This window comes from Cupressus sempervirens, chromosome 5, assembly GCF_028749045.1.
Source record: "Cupressus sempervirens isolate cs-2001-9-10 chromosome 5, ASM2874904v1, whole genome shotgun sequence".
Classification (NCBI taxonomy): domain Eukaryota; kingdom Viridiplantae; phylum Streptophyta; class Pinopsida; order Cupressales; family Cupressaceae; genus Cupressus; species Cupressus sempervirens.
Window position 1 is genome coordinate 13,895,025 of NC_143122.1, and position 22,355 is coordinate 13,917,379.

Genomic DNA, 22,355 nt, shown 5'->3' on the forward strand with positions numbered 1-22,355 from the left:
ACTTTCTATCTAGGTTTATTTTTACTCCCTTGGGAATTGGAAGACATGACATCTAGTATGTAGGAATGGCAGATAAAACTACTTTAATCATGATTGTTCTTCCAACTTTAGTTAATCATTTCTCTTTCCAACTTTCCTACTCATCTGTACCACTAGTCTCCTCATGGTTTCATGTTCTTGTTAGTCGCCATGTGTCTCCTCATACAAGCACTCATCCAACACCCACTTAGCCACCAACTACCATTTATGTTTGGTCGCTTGGTGGTGCTATCATGGTGGCCTTCTCTAAAGGGTTTTCCTCAACTTTTGTTGGCCATTTTTCCATCTCGGGAAGGACAAGAGGAGAATGAAGATAATGTAGATAGGTGGACACTTCCAGATCTAAAGCCCTCTCAAGTCAAAAATTGGGAAGAAATTAATGATAAAAATGATCCTTTACCACCATCTGCCACTTCTTTGGCAGTGTGAGGGTTTTCTCTTCCACTCGGCTTGGCCCTTTTTTTTTTGTGGTTTTATAATTTTCTTGGGCAACACCCAAATGATACTTTTCATTAGGGGTTAACTCTAAGTTCATTGGATGTTGATTTTCCTCCCAACCAACATTTTGTTTCATCTAATAGTTTTTTTTCCCCTAAAGTTAATACATTTGGTGTAGAGAGCACCCCAAGAAAATATCAAAACTTATTTATCTAATATTATATTGGATGAAATTTGTGAACAAGTTTTAGCATGTCATGTTAATATGAAATTTTATGACTTTTTTCTTCTTAATGTCTTGTCAAAATTTATTTTATTTTACTTAATATCTTTTTTATTAATTCTTCTTTTCCATTAATGACAAATTATATATTTAAATGGTTGGACGACAATCAATACAAGTACTTCGATTTTATTGAGTCAATTTTAATTTTTTGAAAAGATGAATTAGTGAAATAAAGAACCTATGATTAAAATTACTAAAATTTACTTTAATGCATTTTAAAGTTAAAAATAAGAGAAACACTATTTAATAATAAAAAGATTGGTGAATAGTTATGTTTGTAGACTAATTTAATCTATGTCAAGGAGGAATGCTAATGCATTGAATCCATTCAATTTCTTTATTAGTTTCATTAGGGAACATGAAAAAAAAATTAAAAATCTTTAATTTATGATAAAAACATAATAAAAATAGTGTAATATCTTTCTTTGTATTGGTTCCATTAGTTCAAAGGGGAAAAAATAGTAAAATATATATTTAATCCAGTATAGTTAATTCATCAAATTTAATTTGGAGTAATAATGATTCCAGTAGCATGTGTACTATTATATGTTAGAGTAAATAATTAATTATTTATTAATTATTTATCCTATTAGTTAAGCTTACTTAGGTAAATGCATTTATTTAATATTTTGTATTTAATGCATGTAGTGGTTAGTTGTTGACAACACGGGAGTCTGTTCCCTTCTAGCATGTTCCACCTTTTGTGAATGTGTGCTGAGTTGTCATCCTTATCTTCTACCACCTTCTAGCTTGTTCTACAAGCCTCCATGAGCTCTTTATATTTGGGTTCCCTCATTGTAACACATCATCACTTCTCATTGTAAATGCATTTTCATTGTGTTTTAATATCTTGTGGTCTCTCATGTTCGTTTAAGGTTTTCCCCTTGCTCTATGCTCTTCTCTCCTTGGCTTCTCTTTGACAGGTTTTTGCATGCAGGTGATCTTGGGCGTCTTCGGAGTTGGCTTTCATCAACTCCAACATGGTATCAGAGCCTTCCTACTACTACTTGATTGAAGATTTTTGAAGCTGTGATTTGGAGTCACAAACCCTAGTTTGTTTATGCATTTTTTCTTCAAATCAGGGGATTAGCAATTTTTCGGAGCACTTTCAGCCCAAACGAACACCACCATTGGATATGGAAGGTCGTTTATAGTCAGGATTCATATAAAGCTTTTTGATTTTGGAGACAAAGCTCTGGGAGGCAAAAAAGAATTGTTGCAGGGCTTTCGTACGGATCGTACAGACGATTTTTGGTGAAAAAAATTTATAAAAAATCATTTTGCGTGTGCTGCCAAGCAACCACCATAGCGCCACCCAACGGTTGCCGCTACGCCATAGTGGCGCCACCCCCGCGCTACTCCATAGCCTCCTCTGTCACCATCCGTAGCTCGTTGCGGAGCACCACCAGTAAACAGGCAGCACCACCACCCTCTGCGATGAGCTGCAACACCCGACCTCCACCTATTTTCGGCCACCACTTGCTTCGATAGCTCCATCGTCAAGGAACTTCGCTCCACCCAAATCCTACACGGTAGCTCCGCCAACATTTTTCCACCGGTGCACCGCCCCTGCTCCTCCGACTAGCTCAGCATGCTCTGTCAGCATTTTCTGTTGCATCAGTGCTAGTCATCACGTGACACGTGGCAGGGGTGCCACATCAGCCTTTTTGCCATGTGGCTTCCATGTGGACCAGCCACATGGCCTTCTTCTTTTTTCTGCAATAGCCTCGAAATCGTAAAATTTAATCGTGTGACTTACTGACGTTAGCATTTGCATCATCAGACCTTGCATGCACTTCTTCAGATTCTATTTTGGAGCTACCTTTGGTTGTTTGGCCATAACTTGAGCATATGGAGGTATTTTTCTGATCCGAAAGAAGCGTCGAAAAGCTGGTTCCTAGACAAAGACATTGGTGCAGGTATTTTTAGGTTTTGATGCCTTTTCATTTCCCTATTTTTAGTCAAAGTCCAAAGTTCTATTTTTAACTCCATCAAGCATATCTTTTGCATCCCATGCCCGTTTTTTGAAAACTTTATATTTTTGGAAAGCTGGTTCTGTCACCTTTTCAGAAATGTGGTCCTTTTTCTTAGATTTTTTCCCATTCTCTTTCTATCATAGTTTTGGAATTTTTGCTACATGGTGGATATCTTGAGTGTTTTAGGCCCGAGGATCATTTTCTTGGCATGGTTTCCTTTGTTTTGAGTTGTACTTTATTTTGTATTAGCTTTTTTTTAATTTTGATCATTGTAGCTATCATTTTGAAGCACTTTTTTTGTATCACACTGAGATAAAGTGTCACTTTTGCATTCCAGGGGTCATGAACGTTGTTTTGAGTCAGTTGTACATGCACTATTTTCATAAAGCACCATGGGGGGGATAGTTGTTTGTTGTTTTAGGCATTCTCCCTTTGTCAAGTGAGTGTCCCTTCCACGACATTAGGCCCATGTAGAGTCAGTTTGACCGTGTCTTTATAGGTGTTTGTACCTCTTTTCCTCTCGTCGTTCTTGGTTCGTCTGTAGGAGACTTTGGCCCACCTTCTCAGTTGCCTGTCATTACACCCCGTCTGCATTAAGGGGGGGTTATGTTGTTCTAATGCATTTGCGGTTCAATGGTTTGATAGTGTGAACTATGTATTCAGCGGTTGATCTTATGTACAAGGCAATTGCAGTGGCTGGCTACCTATGCATTTCGATGAGATAAATCATCTACCATATAGACATGCTTGGTTCGTGCCTTCTTCTTCCATGGAGGTTCTTCAGATCAAAAATTTAGCAAATTTGTAGCTTCTTCATGCTTCAGTGGTGCTCTTCATGATCACTTCTTATTCTTGTTTTAGGGGACAATTTCTCCTAGTTGGAGGCTTCTTCAGTTCTTCACTAGGTTTTCACCTCTTTTTGGGGGAGGGTTTTTCCCACGTGGTCTTCTCTCTTTCCCTGTTTTTAGAGGTTGCATTTTCTTTGCATTGTACATGGGTACCTAACATGGCCTTGTTGTCGGGACCCATTCTGCATTCATCTTAGTTTTGTGAGCTTAAGGCATTTTCCTAAGTTGCACTTAAGGGGGGGGTGTTAGAGTAAATAATTAATTATTTATTAATTATTTATTCTATTACTTAAGCTTACTTAGTTAAATGCATTTATTTAATATTTTGTATTTAATGCATGTAGTGGTTAGTTGTTGACAACACGGGAGTCTGTTCCCTTCTAGCATGTTCCACCTTTTGTGGATGTGTGCTGAGTTGTCATCCTTATCTTCTACCACCTTCTAGCTTGTTCTAAAAGCTTCCATGAGCTCTTTATATTCGGGCTCCCTCATTGTAACACATCATCACTTCTCATTTTAAATACATTTTCATTGTGTTTCAATATCTTGTGGTCTCTCATGTCCGTTTAGGGTTTTTCCCTTGCTCCATGCTCTTCTCTCCTTGGCTTCTCTTTGACAGGTTTTCGCATGCAGGTGATCTTGGGCGTCTTCGAAGTTCGCTTTCATTGTAATGCCCTGCCCGGAGATCCTTGGAAACAAGGATTCAAATCAAGCCAAGATTATTTTTTTTTTTTACAAGTATGAATGCACAAGACAACATCATACAAGGATCACAAAGATCAAAACGGAAGACTTCAACACAATCCCGACAACCAACGAATCTCCAAACGCCACCACCAAACTGACACACCCAAACAAAACCAACAACCACCACAACAAGATGAGGGCACAAGAAAAGACCACTCATCAACAAAACACCAAGCTGGGGAAAAATGCAAAATCCTGAAGTTTGGCTAAGCTTGAAATCCTGAAGCCTTGAAAATTGGCTAAGTCTGGATTTCTAAAGCCCTGAAATTTCTTAGAATCCATAACTTATCTTTGAGAGGTTTGAAACCTATCTCAAACGATTTGTCACATATATTAAAATATATCTTAAGTATAAGAAATTAAATATATGTCAACTTATACTTGAATGATATATTTTAAACCCCAAGAGACAAAAATAGAAACACGAAAACTCGATTTCAAGAGAAACCGACAGAATTCAAAATGCAATAGCATAGGGTTGAAGAACACCCAAAAGGGTATCCAAAACCACTCTCAAAAAGATCAAATCACGAAGAAAAGTGCCCGCTGATGGCACGCGCAGGTTTTTCACAAAAACCGTGCGACACTTTTTACTAAGGGAGGGCGATACTTCTCCTTAAGGCGTGCGACACTCTTCCAGTGTCGTACGACATTTCTCAAGAAGGCATGCGACACTTTTCAGCATTGTACGATATTTCTCAAGAAGGCGTCCGACACTCTTCTAGTGTCATACAACATTTCTCAAGAAGGCATGCGATACTTTACAATGTCGTATGACATAGTTTGCATGGGTGTGCGATACTTTTTAAAGTGTCGCACCATGCTGAACAAATGTCGCCCACAGAAACACAAAAACACTCCCAGAAGCAAAAAGGACCAAAATTAGAGCAAAGAACCTCCACACCAAGGAGTACCGAATCCACAAAGGCTCAAGGAATGAGCACTTGAGTGCAAGAACAACACATAAAGGAGAACATCTAACCATCTAAACTACAACAGCAAAGAACACACTGAATCTAAACATCGCAGAGAACAAAAGCAACATCACAATGTACATAAATACATCTCAGAAACAAAAAAACCAAACTAAGTACACAGTTCCTCCCAACCGTCAATAGCATCATAAGACCATCGTGGGTCCTAGCCATCCCCCGCACGTAACATCCCAAGCCACCAACCAGATCATTGTTACTGTCGTAATAGGGACGTCACTACTAAAAACATGCAACAATAAAGCATAAGGAAATCTAACATGCTAGTAGTGAAGCATAAGATAATCCTACAGTAGATAACATCACCTATCACATGCTAAACGGCAGTAAGCAACAGATACACTACTAAATCAAATAACATCATCTAATCATATGCTAAACATCATAATAAGGGAATGCGCCAAATACAATAACATCATCTAAACATGATATACAAGCATCCCAATGAAAGCATAAATCACAAGAAAGCATACTCCGAAACCCGAAGTACCAAGTGAAGACATCTAGCAACGATCACACTAGGACAAAGATCGTCTCTGTACATTGGTCCCTAGTAGTGGTGAAGGTAGCTACGCCTCCCAACCACGTGGCACCCATAGGTCCACACCCATTGTGCTGATGGAGATAATGATCCAACCACAAACACACATAAAGCACAACATCCAAGGCTAACACTCACGCCAGACAGTATGATGGTTGAACCAATAACCTAAGACAATACAAGGAGTAAAAGTCCTGGTCAGACACTCAATAGGCTACTATGTAGGGGCTGACATCCTGGAGAGTCACTTGGCATCAAAAAGCCCAAGCTCGGATTGTGTGTCCTCAAACTTAAACGGGTGCTCACACATTGTGTCCTCAAACTTAATCGGGTGCTCACACATTTTACTTATCTTAAGTTTTATTAACAATCACACATTTTATTTAGTTATCACTTGCTTAAAACTTCTTATCCTCCGTCAAAATCTGACGCCATGAATGTCGAGCTGCGAGATAGAAGCCCCCTCCAGATGCTACCCTACCCTACCCATGCTCATCCTACAACAAGTGCCCCTGGGCATGCATACTCCCATCCCAACCCTAATGATCATAACTTCCAAAAAATTCACGGAAGATCGGGCCTCACAAGTCACCCAACAAATATACGTGCACTTACTCGTGTGTGGCGCACCACCATCAGGAAGATCATAACACAAGGACAGGAATGAGAACACAATGCAAAGAAAACACCCAACTAAAAGCAACACAGGAAGGGCGGATTTTACACGAATCCCAAAGCCAATAAAATCATACATCATGAAATCACTCAATCGACCTCAATCCGAGAGTATGGATTCTACATGAATCCCAATGATGTAACAAGACCAAACATCATGAACTCACTCAACCTGCCTCAATCCAAGAGTATGGATTTTACACGAATCCTAGCGTTCACAAAACAAAAGCAAAGGTCCAACAAAAATCATAACAAGTATAAAATCACTCAACCGAACACAACGTCGGGAGTACAGGTGTGACACGCATCCCAATGCAACAAAAGGTGCAATAGTGGTCTAACTGATATCCAAACGGATCATCCAGGTCCACGACCCACATTGTGCCAAAAAAACTCGAGAAAATAGGGCGGCACGCAAAATGAGGTAAAAACTCCAAAAAATTTGGAAAACTTCAAAATTAAAACCCATTTGGCCTTTGGGTTCAAAAACTCCAAAAATCCAAAAATAAATGGAATCGGACACCGTATGCAAAAACGGCCAGCATAATGGCGTAAATCCCAAACCCTCATCCCAAAAAATAGGGAAATGTTCATACCCGCCCAACCGGGTAGAACTAGCATACAAAAACAGAGGGGAACACTAGTTCTTAGCCTCCAAACAAACGGTTACCAAAAATAGAAGCAAAAACGGAGCAGAAACAATAAAATAGGAAAGCCCTACCTCACAGCCAAAAGGGCAAAATGAGAATCTGAACCATAAAATAAATATCTTGCAGAAGTAGCTAAAAATCGCGGCAATCCAAGGTTTCCCCAAGCTGGATCCAACAAGCCCAACCTCGCGACGATCCCACGCCCGTAGCTCCCACAACAAACAAAACAGTAAATCCTCATGAAGAGGATTTTGGGTTTTACTCTCCAACTTTCCAATTTGAAAGTGAGAAGTGAGGAATTAAATTTCTCTTTGGATATTTATTCACTTTTCGGGTGAATAATCGATTAGGGCATTTAACTAGCCAATCTAGTTAAACCCCGAATCGACCCAAACGAAAACAGGCTATTCCTATAAATAGGAATTCATCTATGGCAAAGCTGCCAAAAATTAAAATAAATCAATTAAAAAGCTCAAAAACCCAAAAGCACATAAATCTCCTTAATAACTTTCGCGACAATGCGAACCTCTAAATGCACAGACATGCTTACTGGTCTAATCACATAATGCAATGAGTTCGGATTTAATAATCACCGAAAGGTTTAAATTAAACATTTTAATAAAGGATACGTCGACCATACAAGGACGACATTGGTAAAATATGAAAGGCTGAATCACTAACTCCATATGCCACTGCCAAGGATATAAATCTTGCACACTAAACAACATGATCAAGTGCAATTGCATATAATAACATAGCTGAAGCAATAAATGCATTAAATCACCTAATTTAACCATTTATTTAATTATATTAAAATAATCTATTTACATCACTCACGTTCACATAAAGCATAACAACGCAGGGATGAAGTAAATAACCATAGCATTAATTCCATCACATAACATAATCAGAGGTGTGTCCAATTACCAGATATCATCATAAAACACACTGTCATCTCAAAATGGCATCATCATGCAATATGATTAACTGAACAATAGTCTAATACCTATGATACTGAAATCAAAGAGTAACATCTGACCCTTGGGTCATCTCAAATGTAAACATAACATGAGTAACAAATATCTCTCTAATCAGAAATATAACAAGGTAAATGCCCGCAACACATAACCAAATAATCCCACATGAATAATCCATTCTAATTACTTAAGCATTTAATAATGATTGATTACTCTGCATTAAAAAGGCATTTAAAACACATAAGCAAACACAGTCATAAACATGACTAACCACTGCTACAGGAACCCAGTCCAGTGTAGCATGGTAAAAGAACATAGTGCAATCTCTGCACACATCTCAGGATAATCACGGAACAACCTCATGATACCACATCGATCCTTGTAACCACTGGCACAAACCTCAGTGAACCAAAAAATCACATCATAATCTCAAAGATCAGTCAAAAGCATAATCAAAGAAACTGATACAGAAACCTAAATCCAAACACCTCAACGGTGTAGACCACTCAGGGTCACAATCATGATCCATCACAACAAAAGATCAGCAAGGTTGCATCCATCAGGATGACTAACAAAAGTCAAATGGGAGAGGCACTACATTCATCAACTCCAACATTATATACTTTAATTTTTTATGCCACAAGATAAATTAATTGGAAAAAAAAATTTTGACTTCTATACAATTTACTTTTAATTTATATTGTCTTCTTAATGATATCTATATAATATGACCTATACAATAAGACTTCCTTTTAAAATAATATGTACTATTAATTTTATATAAATAATATGCTGAAACTTATTGCAATTGGTATTGTTTTCATATTAGATTGTGTTCCAAACCCAAAAAAATAGCAAAATCTAACTCACAAATAACAATAGTACTTTCATTATAATTGTACAAATCTGATCATTAATCTTGGAACTTATTAGTCCCTATCATAAGGTAAGAGACTATAGTTTTTTATGCTTTTGTCTACATTGCTTGGCTTTTGGAAAATATGTTCTATTGAAAAGTCTTTGCCTAAATCTATAGTTCTACATGAATTTGGGATTTTAATGATGTCATTAATTGAAATTGTTTTTTTTTTATTGATTGAAGATATTATTCCAGTGGTCTTTTTCTTTTTGAATGAGGATTTTACAAAAAAAAACGTAAGAGTTACAACCGGCATTGTTTGCCACAGCAATGTGATAGGCTATTTTTTTAATATTACTCTTTACTTAACAAACCATGAAATTTAGGAAAAAACATTGCACATATCCTATATTCTATGTAATATTATTAATTAAAATTAATATTTGAATTTTAATTCCCATTTTTTTTTAAAAGGTTTCGAAAAAAGGGTTGTGCAACTTGGCATTCTACATTTCATCTACTTGGCGAGTTTCTGTTAGAGTGGTGTTGTCGTTGCATCAAAAGACAAATTTGTTAATGCTTGATACAACCACTCAACTTATAGTACACAAGAGGCAGTTAAGCCCTTGTCACAAATCCTAAGGGGAGCGCTGAACAAATTTCCAACAATCTCCCCCTTAGCGTTACCTGAGGGTCTGAGGATTCAAACCTATGACCAAGCTTTGATACCACTTGTTAGAGTGGGGTTTTTCATTGCACCAAAAGATCGATCTGTCAATGTTTGATACACCACTCAACTTATAGCACACAGGAGGTAGTTAAGCCCTTGTCACAGATCCCGAGGGGAGCGCTGGACAAATTTCCAACATTTTATACTTCAATAGATTGCAATATGCATGAAATCATAAGGAAAGGTGTAGATGGTCATGATATGCCACTTACATTGGTTGACCTTCCACATTTTAGATTATTCGTGCAAGTGAAGCTCCCTTGATAACAAAGATAGCCTACTTTTGTAGGAGGTCTCATTTTTATAGTCCAAACATACTCTTTCCACAGATAACATTCTATTTGATCATTTTGCTTATTCTTTTCATATGGTGAGTACTTTGTTTGTGTTCTACAGTCTACTTTATTGTGAGGAAGATATACTCTTTGTTCTACAATCTATTTAAGTATATTCAAGATACATGAGTTTGGTTTGTATTTTGATATTAATTGTTTAAACATTCCTGGAGATATATAAAACAATTCAATTGATTTTGATCTGGCTGTGTGTGTGTGTGTGTGTGTGCGCGCGCGCGCGCGTGTGTGTGTGTGTGTGTGTGTTTCTAGTTCAAACAAAATTTGGCATAGTAATTTTGACTCCACTAGGAAACCTAAAACATATGGTTCACTTACCCTAAAGATTTTATATATAATTATTCTTGTATCATTCAATTTCTTTAAAAGTTGTTTGATAGTGTACTTTCAAAAGTCAAACAAATATTTTGATTTATCATCCTGTATTTAAATATTTTGATTTATCATCCTATATTTCTATGGTTATGATCATTTATGCTATTAGGTTTCTTGTAGCAAGTATTTGACCTCTTAAACAAAACTGACTTCCTTACAGATGTAGTTGATCTCTTAAACAAAATTGACTTCCTTGTAGTATGCACTTGATCTCTAGATTGGGCACTTGTGATTTTAGAATATCACTATTTATGTAATATGTCATTCCTTGAAATTTTGGTGCATAATTTTGATAACTGTGATAATAAGTGTCAGAACCCTGATATCATAATTTTTTAGCTCCACTAGCTTACACCAATTGCTATCAATTAACTTCCAAAGAGGAGACTATGTTAAATGTACAATTAATTATTAAATGTCCTTACTAAATATTTTAAGCTTCAAAAACAAACAAAAATAAAATCAGAATTTAGAGATCTATGTCATGAAATAAATGTAAGGAATTTGCATTGGGAAAGTGAAATATAAATTCTCATATAAGCTTGAGTATGTCACTTCTAAGGCCTTTCAATTAATTATAAATTTAATTGGTGTTTTCATCCTAATTGTACTCCTTTTTCTAGTGGAAACTTTTTTTAACCTCACCCATTTGAATTTGGGGATGCCCACCTTAAAAAACATCTTCCTCTATATTTTTCGTCTAGTTGATTCTTTTTCGTATAGTTCTCAGATTTTATTAACTCATTTTCATTATCCATTTGGATTAGTGAGTAGGTTTACTTTTATTATGGTAAGTGCATATTGTTCTTGATCTTGTGGAGTTCTCGGTTGATTCATAGAAATAATCCTAATTTTGCAAAAACTTGAATTGATTGTATTCATGTGTAAATTTGTATCATGATGATAAAGCTTAGCTTCATTATAATTTTATTTTTGGGGTAAATTGGGTTGAGGGTCCATCCTTACAATCAACAGTTTAGGGTCAAACATTTGTTTCTATCAAGGAAAAGTGTCAAACCTTTTTTCTTTTTCCCTCTAGTGGATATGAAATGAGGCTTTGAAAAATATGACATTCCTACTCAATCCTAGGATGCAAATGTTGCTTCCTAGTTATATTTCATGAATTTCTCTATGTGTTGAGATTGAGCATGCTTAGGAGTTGTCATATTTCCAATTTTTAAAATATTTTTCCTACTCTTTGCTACAAAATACTACACTAAGATTGGGCTAAATTTGTGGATGTACTTAAGGATCTTAAAGCATTTTCCTCTTTCAATGAAGGTTTTTTCAAGGAAATCACCCAACATCTTACTGCAGAGAACTTAAGGTGCTTTTATTTTATTTTATTTTCTCACAACTTTACATTAGTTGTTCCTTTAGGGGATCATAATAGCTATTTCTATTTCCTCTAAATATGTTTTGGCCGATCTAAGGTATATGAAATGTTTTCTACTAGATGAATAGATATTCAAATGGATTAAAACTCTCATTGCGGAGGGGGATGCAATTGCATTTTTCTTATGTTCATATTAGTAATGATTAACATAGAAGAAGTTAATGAAAGTGACATAAAAGGACTTCAATGTTATTTACTATTTGCTAATTATAGTCTATGGATTATAAGTAATTGTGTGAAACATGGGAAGCTTGGTGCTAGCTTTGCCTATCCTCAGTCTCAATTGACAACATCACTTTGTAACAACCCACAATCGTGCCATCAAATAATGTTTTGTAGATCTCAAATGCATGTATTGCCTAATGGATCTTGAGCACCAAATCCTTCAAATAACCCTTTTAAGTGAAGAAAGCATTCTTATTGCTCATCACGATGTGAATCTAATGGTACAAAACTTATACTCTCTTTTTTTCATATTTTAACATTTCTTTTATTTATTTTGATTTAATGAGTTTACTTACTGGTTCCAACAATAAAATATCTTATTGAATTGATTTTAGTCAACCATTTCAACCCATGTGTGCTTCTCTGGTGTGGGATGGTAAGTCAAAATAGGTTGTTGATCCACATCCTATAGTAGTTGTTGGGTGTGTATCTCTTATGCCACCTCCAAATGCATGTGAAATAACTTGATAATAGTCATTGGGCATGGCTCTTTGAATAATAAGATTTTTTTTTAATAATCAAAGCAAAATGAAAATGTCATACCATGTATTGATCTGGATACGATCTTTGGTTTTACATTTTTTGTCAAGGGTATAGAAGCGTGCATTATTATTATGTTTTGTTCTCTAGAAACTCCAATCAACATATAGAAAATCTTATATATTTTGAACTCTAAGTGTAGGTGAATGGAGAGGAAACCATGCATGTTTCAACTAGGTCAAGGACACTCAATGGTGGGGTTATTCATTGCAAGACATCTAATATGGTAACAAATTTTTCATTACAATCTTTTGAGATATTTTACTAAAATAATTTATATAAGCCCCCTAACTTAGTACAAGTTTTTATACGACTCTCTTTCAACATCACTCAATAGAGATGTTAGTGATCTTATCCATAAATTGAATTATCGAACTTTTGATTCTTCCAACTTCTTGCAATGATGTAATTATTAGAAAATCATTTAGTAAACCAAGTGGATTTCTATTACAAAGTTAGTTCCCTTTGACATAAAATTCTAAGTTTCTTTTAGTAAGAGTTTGCATTTTAAGGATGACAGTCAAATTGTTCATCTGCTTGACACATGGATTGTACGGCTTAATACTGGAAGATTACAGTTGATATCAAATTTTTAATTTCTTTATATAGGAAAGTTCATCATTGCATATCCTCCCAATCTACATACCAACAATATCTGATGATCGCTTTTGTATATGATATTGCCAAAACATTTATTGGCTTGGTTACCGGTACCCCCATCTTTCTTGGCAATTAATATTATTTGTTCTTTCTATTAAGTTTGTCATTAAATATATATAAATATTCAAAACTTGCTTATTTATTTAGAACAAAAAGATAACCTATATTAATATTTTATGGTCCTGATAATGTTATTCTAAAACAGCTAACAACAGGGTAATGAGTAGCACTAAGAGAAAACTCATTTTATACTATGTGAAAAGAAATAGCTAAAATGAGAAAGCTTTAGCTTTAATAAGGCAATAAGTAAAACACCCACCTCCTTTATGGATTAAAGGAGTTATATGTACCACTGTTACCAAGTTACGAATCCCAAATTTTGTTCAAATACTCCATTGTGTTTTACTAGAGCTCTGAAATCCTTAGCATTCATTTTTTAACTTTATGTTATCCCTGATACTATAATATGTTAAGCACATAAACCACCGCCATGTCATTGTGTTTTATGAGTGCCCTGAAATCTCTATTGTTCTTTTTGTTTAAATTTATGCCATCCTTGACACCATAACAATTATCTTTAAAATTAATTGTGACAACACCACTACCATCTCATGTCTTAGTTTTCTTGAGTTGAGATGAGTTGAGATGGCTATTTGCTTCAATTCTAGTCATAGCCAAATGCACAGTCAAATGAACACGTTCTTCTACTTCCCCACCTAAGACAAGGACTCAAGTTGTATGCAACTCTTGTTTATTTAAATTTATTGTCCTCATAAATCCAATTGGCTTGGGGAAGATGAAAAGAAATAGGTGGGTTAATGTAAGGACCATGCCTTACTTAGCAATTGCCACATCATACAATTGTTAGAAATGAGAAAAATATACAAACAAAAGCCCTAGTTTGAAAAATCAATTACCATTTCATTTATCATAATCAAGCATTAATAATTTGTTTACCTTAACAAAATGTAATTACTTTGCATTATCTAGGATTCTAACGAACACATCATCCATCCAACAAAATGCATGATAAAATCAATACATCAAGACCATTATAGATACATTATTCATTGCACATAATTACATCATAAGATGATTATTTACATTACATCAATATAAGAATTATACAGGATGCCTCAAACATGTGTTCACTTGTGAGCCCCAATCTCTAAAGCCATTGAACATCATACATTTGCTAACTGAAACAGGAGTGTGGCCCAAGCACTTTTACTGCACCAACCACAGAGTGTTTAATCCCCATGGGGTTCTTCCTGTCATGAAGAACACCCTAACCCTAGCTCGAGAAGCCTAGAAATCTGGAATAAGAAGATCGAATAGATTCAATGTAGCTGTGAAACATACTACTTTCCACATATGTATAAGTAGTCTAATCATAGAATGTGGGAAGGAATTAAAAAAAATACAACCTATTTGCACATGTCATAACAAAAACACTTTGAACATCTATAACAATATGTTTCAAAGAATATACTCAACTACATTCCTCAATATATTTCGGAGTTCTATATTTAATTGAATTCTAATGCTTTATCTACACCTAAGCATTCCAAGAGGCTTCCAAAAGAAGGTAGTCATCCATGGGTGTACATTTTATAAAGCAATAAGGCATGTATTAGGATTTATCATAATCCTATCCATGTATATAAAAGCACCATCACTTTTATATCAATTTCCATTCAAGGAACATCATAAACCATCCTTAAGAGCATCAAAGCTCAGAATTTAAGAGATAGAAACATATTATTAGACCATTAGGAAAATGAACTTTCAACTGAGAATAGAACAATCATTAGTTCCAAAGTAAAATTTACAAACAATGTATGTTTTACTCTTATAATAAGTACTAAACCTTCACTCAATTATCTAAGTCTCTACTCTGCATTGTTTTTCTTTTTAGATAATGGAATGTAGCCAATTAATACAAGAATGGTCATTTACCTAAATAGAGAAACATCATCAGTCAGTGACTGTGGTTGGGTATATATTTATATATCATATCACACCAACAATTTCTCGTTTGAGGACATTAGAGAATGCATTGGTATTCTTATAGTTTCATCATCACATTATATAGTTTAATTAGTCCAACTTTGGTATGTATCTTTCAACATTCACCACAATATTAAGAAAATAACTCCAATATTATGCCTAATTGTGCCTGTTTCCAATTCAATCATATAGATTCTGCATGGTATTGGTGCAGGTAAGTTCATATTCTAAGACAAAACACCTTCTATGGTCACTTGCCATTGGAGCAACTGTGATTCATTGTTTCAAGTTCTTAAGTATATACCACATATCACATTTTCCATTTGGTTCTTATAACCGTGTCCAGATCCTATGGCCTATCATTTGTAAGTTTAGTTACCACAATATTTTGGTATGAGATTTAACATAAATCTAAGGAAAATCGTAACTTCTTCACTAACCATTGACGCAACCTTTACCCTTATTACAATTTTTGGAGATTATGGTCCTCTAACATAGCATAATGTGCACTTTTGTAGTTCTCTATGTACCATAGTTTTAACCCTTCACAGTGAAAAGTATATATGTTTGTCTTACCAATTTAAAATTTCATCTATTCAATTATCTCTATTATCCAAGCTCATTCGAACTCTTAGGTTAGTCTTTTCAATGCTCGTCTCAATACACACACAAATAGACACTTTATTGTCTTGTTATATAGTTCATGGCTCCAAGAGTTTGGGGTTTTAAGCTAATTCTATACAATAAGGGTATAGTTAATCTATGTAAGGATTTTGCATCGATTGCTATGGTTGAAGGCAAGGCGGCTTTCTATGGTATTTACACTACTCCCAACTTATGTAGCACATCATGCTTATTTTGTCTTGCACTATCAAATTTACAAAATACCTATGAGGAGATTGGGTAAATCATAAATTGCAGTTTTGCTTGTTTTGCCTCCATTTGAGTGGTTTCAAAGAAAAGATCCTAACTTCAAGTAAAATATTTCAAAGCTAAGGAGAGGAGTGTATATTCAGAAATGACATAGGCATTTCTTTACCCAAGATGTGGGGAACTCCCGAACACACGAGCTAGTATAGCTGATATAGGGTTTCATACTCAATTACTAATTTACATAGTCGCTGGTTTGGTCCAATGACCCGAGTATAAGGACAACAATCTATGCTTTTATGTGATGAAAGGTTGTCATTCCAATTGAGGGGGGCATAAATCTAAGAAATGCATCATTGATGAAAACTCCATATAGGATTGTTTTCCAAATGGTGTAGAAGCATTCATACATAACTACTTCTATCACTATGGAAGCATTCATTATACAAGCTTCCAAATTACCATGCCAAAGCTACCGCGTATGTTCTCTATTGAAATTAATCATAGGAAAAATATGAAGAAAGTATATTGAAAAGGAACCTAGTCTTAATCATCATTGTTAATCTTTCTACAAAGCTCGTTTCTCGAAACCTCCTTTCTCCTATCTAGCCACCTAGGTCTATTTTCCTCTATGTCATCCTTCCAAAATTATTAGTGGTACATGTTTATTAATCTTCCCCTTGTAACTGACCCAATCTTGCCATATTATCTTATTCAAAAAACCCTTTTTTTGTTCCTCCAAAGAAGAAATACTTTATTTCAAACAGTTATGTCTCTGAGATTGTTTGTAGAGCTACAGTGGTAGCTACTCAGCCCAACTAGTTATGTGCAACTGCAAAATTGTCGTCTCATAGTTTTCTCATCTCCTTTCCTCGGCATTCTTGAGTCCAATTGCTTATGCATGAAAAACCATTCTTCAACAAAAGACTTCTATTATGCAAGGTATCTTCAAACCTAAACGGGTGAATCGATCCTAAATCTATGCCACCACCCATTGTGTTCCCTAATGATAGCAATAAAGTCATTTACTAATTAACTTCCTTAACAAGGTCTACGTGGCAATGAACTTCCCATTTGACTAAGACTATGGAGAGATGGGTATAATATATATATATATATAACCAAGGTTGCATGGGTACTCGTACTCGCACTCTTAGTACTACACATATCCTAAGTACTGGGTACTCGGTGGAGAGCATCATAGCTAAAGACCTTGATTAAGATTTCTAGAAAGAAATTTGGTTTTTTGTTTGAGTATTAGCTTGAATGTTATCAAGATTAATTCAATGCCTAATCAATCTGAAACTTTGATACATGTATGATTAATAATAAATTTTATCACTATTCAAGTTAGAATTTTATCATTTGCAATTAGTCATTGTCATATGATTTATGATTTTCTTGTTCATGTTTAAAGTCTACCTTCTTTGTTATGCATCCAACCATTGATCATATATTATTATTACAAACACATAGCAAATCTGCAACTGAAAACAATACGTTACATTTGCAAACTTTATCACAGTTCTTGTTTTGAGAAACCATTGTTATGACTCATTATTTCAGATTTTTAATAAATATAAATTTATAATTAAAAATAAAGTTTGACATACCCAAGTACCCAGTCTCCTATTATGAAAAATAGTTGTACCCGTACCCATACAGGTACTTAGTACTGCAGGTACCCCATCCCCGTGCAACCTTATATATTACCCAGCAAAATCCATATCGACTTCTTTTTTCACCGAGTTCTGAAAAATATGTAAAGGGCCAGCTAAAAAATATATTAATCCAATTCTAGTAACAATACGAATTGAAGGGATCTGTAGCATTTTCCTAATGTCTAGATTTACCATCCATATAACTCTCGTTACTTGTTCAACTCTTTGGAAAACGTCCCAATGGAACCTGAAGTCTACAAATCTTTGAGAAAAAAGAGGCTTCAAAGACAAGCATGCAGGTTGAAATGCGCGTCTGCCCCCCTCGTGAATCCAAACTGGGCTGTGATCCTATCTATATTCACTTGCTTCACTCCTGGGAAGCTGCCAAGAGACTTGGTTTTATTCATTATATAGTCCGCCATAGATTTTCTGTATTATATGTCATTTTCTTTAGTCCCCTGATCACCACACACGGGGAATAAACAACGCCTAGCTCTGTCCCTTTGCTGCTTTTCTTTGTTTGACTTTTGGTGTCATTTGGCATTTATATCAATGCCCAAATTGTCTAATCAATCCATATTTTTATTTTCACTATCGATTTATTATCTGGCTCTTGTTTTGATAACCAGCTGAGATCTTATGCAAAGTTCATTTCAATGGGCAGAGGCATGGGAAACAAGATGACCCAAATTTTGCCAATGAAGAAGTTATTGATAAAACTGCAAGGGTTTGTCAATGTCAGCAGAATTCTTAGGCATGTCATTTGTCCCACAACAAGGAGGAGGGGTTATGCTTGTTTCTCATATGACTGTGATGGGAATGGAGTTGGTCTTCCCAGGGATGTTCCACAAGGCCATTTTGTAGTATATGTTGGGAATGAAAGGAGCAGGTTTATAGTCCCCACAGCTTACTTAAGCCATCCTCTGTTCCAGGCATTGCTGGAGAAAGCAGAGGAAGAATATGGATTTGATCACCAGATGGGACTCACCATCCCTTGTGAGGAGATTGCCTTTGAGTGCATAACTTCGGTCTTGGAAAGGGAAGATCCCAATACCCCAAATTTGGAGATGAACAAGAGAGAGCGAGTCTTTGACAATACAAATAAATGAAGTTTTAGTGTTTGAATTAATGTATTTTTCTCTGGAATAGACTATGTAAAATTTTTGTTGTCAGATCAAATATTATGATTCATCACCAAGCCAGAAAGCAAGAGAAGGGTCTTGAAAAGACAATGGATTATAGAATTTGATCAAAATGTTGACAACAAAAAATCTAGAAGAATGCGCATCACGGACAGTGGAAACCTGATGAATCTGATTGTCTACAGATAACTAAAGGTGCTCCAGTAGATACGGATCTCTTGTTTCTTTGTGATCCAATAATGTCTAATGCCGACCTGCTGAGACACCTTTAAGACATTCTGGATCATGAATTGATGTTTTTATTTTCATTTTTTAAATGGAAAAGCATTAATGTATATGAGGTTTCCAGAATTTATTATGATTTAATGAGTTTGTAAAAAATAGTGTACATTTTAATTGATTTCAAATTATATTTGGTGATCTATTAAAATATATGATTATAGCAAAAATTGTAAATTTAGTTTAACATCATTGAATTGTAACTCGATTTGATTGTGTATTTTATAACATCAATATTTCGGATCATATTCTATGATTCATCATTAGGATATTTAGAAAATGCTGGGATATGTGAGATTGTAAGTCAGGGATTGTATGGTTCAAGGTTGTTTTTGAAGGGTTGGACAGAGAAAGACCAAAATGTGTGGAAGGAGTAGGAATGAATAACAAAAATGACCAATTGCTTAAAGACACCTTAAAATATAATACATGACTTGATATGATTTGATATGACTTGATTTGATTGGGTTACTTAGCTCAATGCAAAATCTAAATTAAACAAAAAATTTTAAAAACAAAGTTAAAGAATTAAAATTAATAATAAAATTAAATATAACTAATAAAAGTTTCTAACAAAAGTTTTTAAACCTAATTTTTTTTACTAATAATTTAAATTAGATTTTTAAGTAATTCTAAAAAATTCTAATTTTGAGTATAAATATTGGAGATGTACAAAATGTTAGTTATCAGCAAAAGCATTATAGTATCTTGGGATATGCAAAGCGAATAGAATAGAAAATCAAATTGTAAATATTTCTTCCAATCTTCCAAGAATATGATTAGATAAGATAAGATAAGATAAATTTATTAATGTCCAACAGGAGACCAACAAGGGCCTAAGGGACTGGAAACAGTACAAAGGGCAAAAGAACCAAGAAAATGAATAACAACTAAGAACTACTCACAGGTGAGAAGTAGTCCATAATGGAAAGGTGGGCATTAGAGCAATCAAGTACTCTGGAAGGTCACCTCTGAGGTCTACTAGAGGGACGCTGTCGAGTGTGACCTTTGTAGGGTCTCACAGATCTGGTGTGACCCGAGATACTGCAAGGAGGCCACTTCAATCCTCAGGCAGGGACTATAGGACTGAAGAAAGAGGTGATGAATTGGGTAGGAGTTGATGTCGAGCAAAGCTTAAGCTGTATAGTGTGGTCGCGAAGCCACATGGTCTCCTAAAAATAGAGTGCAAGACAGTGTTGGTCAATATATTTGAAGAATGAGGGGAGAGACCGACACTCTTTGAACAAACGGTAGAATCTCCCTTGGATCTCATAGTAAATGGGACAACGAAAAATAAAGAGCTAAAATATAGAGAGTCCTCCAATAGTACCCATAATGAAAATGTTGTGGCATGCTCTCTTGCCTCTTATTCAAATTGCTCACCTATTAGAAATCATATAAGTCATACATTCACCATTATCATTCTAATCTATATATAACCATTGTTCATTCACTCCTATCAATTTGAAAGACTTCTTCTTACAACACTCTTGTGATCACCACCATTTTATCACCTACTTTGATTGTATGATTCATTCGATGCATTTAAAGATGGTATGTTGTGTTCTCAACTACCCCAATTCTCCCCTTGGCTCTTCAAACCACACAAATTTCAAACCAATTCTTAGTCCTAGCCTAGTTCCCTTTTGGATTCCACATGGGTTTGAACCCAAGCAAGTTGGTTCCTTTGAGTCGAACTAGAGCAGACCCAAGTACAGTTCCATTGGGAACATTCTACAATTTAGTGCAAAAAATAATTGCTACAGAATTTGAATAAAGATTTTTAGCATTACAAACAAAAAAAATTGAAGTTCAAATATTTATTACATCAAATTAAACTAGCCCTCAAAATTTCTTCTTGTGAAATTTTTATATCCAATTGTTATTAATAAAAATTGAAGCTCTATATAGTGATAAATCATATTTGAAACATTAAGCATCTTCAACGGGTGAAGGGAGTTGCAAGTTACTTATATAACATTTTTCAAGTAGGATGATAATTACAAACAAACAAGCTCTTTGTACAATGAAAAAGTAATAAGCATTGGACAACTTAGAAAGCAAGAATGTTATTACTATAGTTGATCCCATTAACATTAACAATGTTTGTTAACCAACTAATGTCTTTGATGAAGAAGAAAAAGATTTAGATAATCCATTAGATGATTGAAAGGCATGAAGTTCTAATAGATACTTGAACTCTATATTATTTTAACATTTTGGTGTTGCTAATAGATATATGCTAGGATTACAAGTTTATAGTGTTTTTGTTGTTTTTATGATATTGTGTGTCGTTCTGATCTTAATTCACCTAATGAACCCAAACAAACCCAAATCCCATTTCAAGATTCTGATGCACCAACCAACCAATTCTTCAATCTCGAACTCAAACCGATAACTTAGGTTATGTTTTATTATTAGCAACTAACTATATTTCTAGTTTCAGCTAACTGATTCTAGGAAGAATGGAATGTTCGAATCAAAGATGGATATATGTCCAATATGGCCTAGATATATGTTAGATGTACCTAAAAAACCTTTATTTTCCAATTGTGTCAGATATTGTGTGATTTGAATTTTTTTTAACTGGATGTAAATTTTCCAAAATTAAATTTAAAATAACTTCATAAAATCAAATGAAAAGTTTTTCTATTTTTATGAACCAATTTTTTGGATTATCTTCGGGTACATTTCTACCATTTTAGCATATTCTGAATTGTTAAATCAACATATTTTTTATTATTTTTATTATTTATGTGGCAATTGTTACAGTATTTAATAAATGTCATATCAACCGTATGCAAATTAGGCTGGGGTCCCATGGGCACCTACTTCCCTAAAAGTAGAGCAGGTGCCGCTGAATTTTTTAGGCATATTTTAAAAAGGAAGCGGTCCTATGGATTTATATGTGAATCCCCTTTAAAAATTAACCCCTAAATTCAAGGAAGATGATTGTCTTATGAATTTTAAAAATAAAAAAATATATTTCTTCATAAATTTGTTTAGTGGGATTATTTCATTTTTGGTGGGAAAATGAATAGCAGGATTAACAAATGGCAAAATCTTCCCTAAGCTGCTGGGGTTAA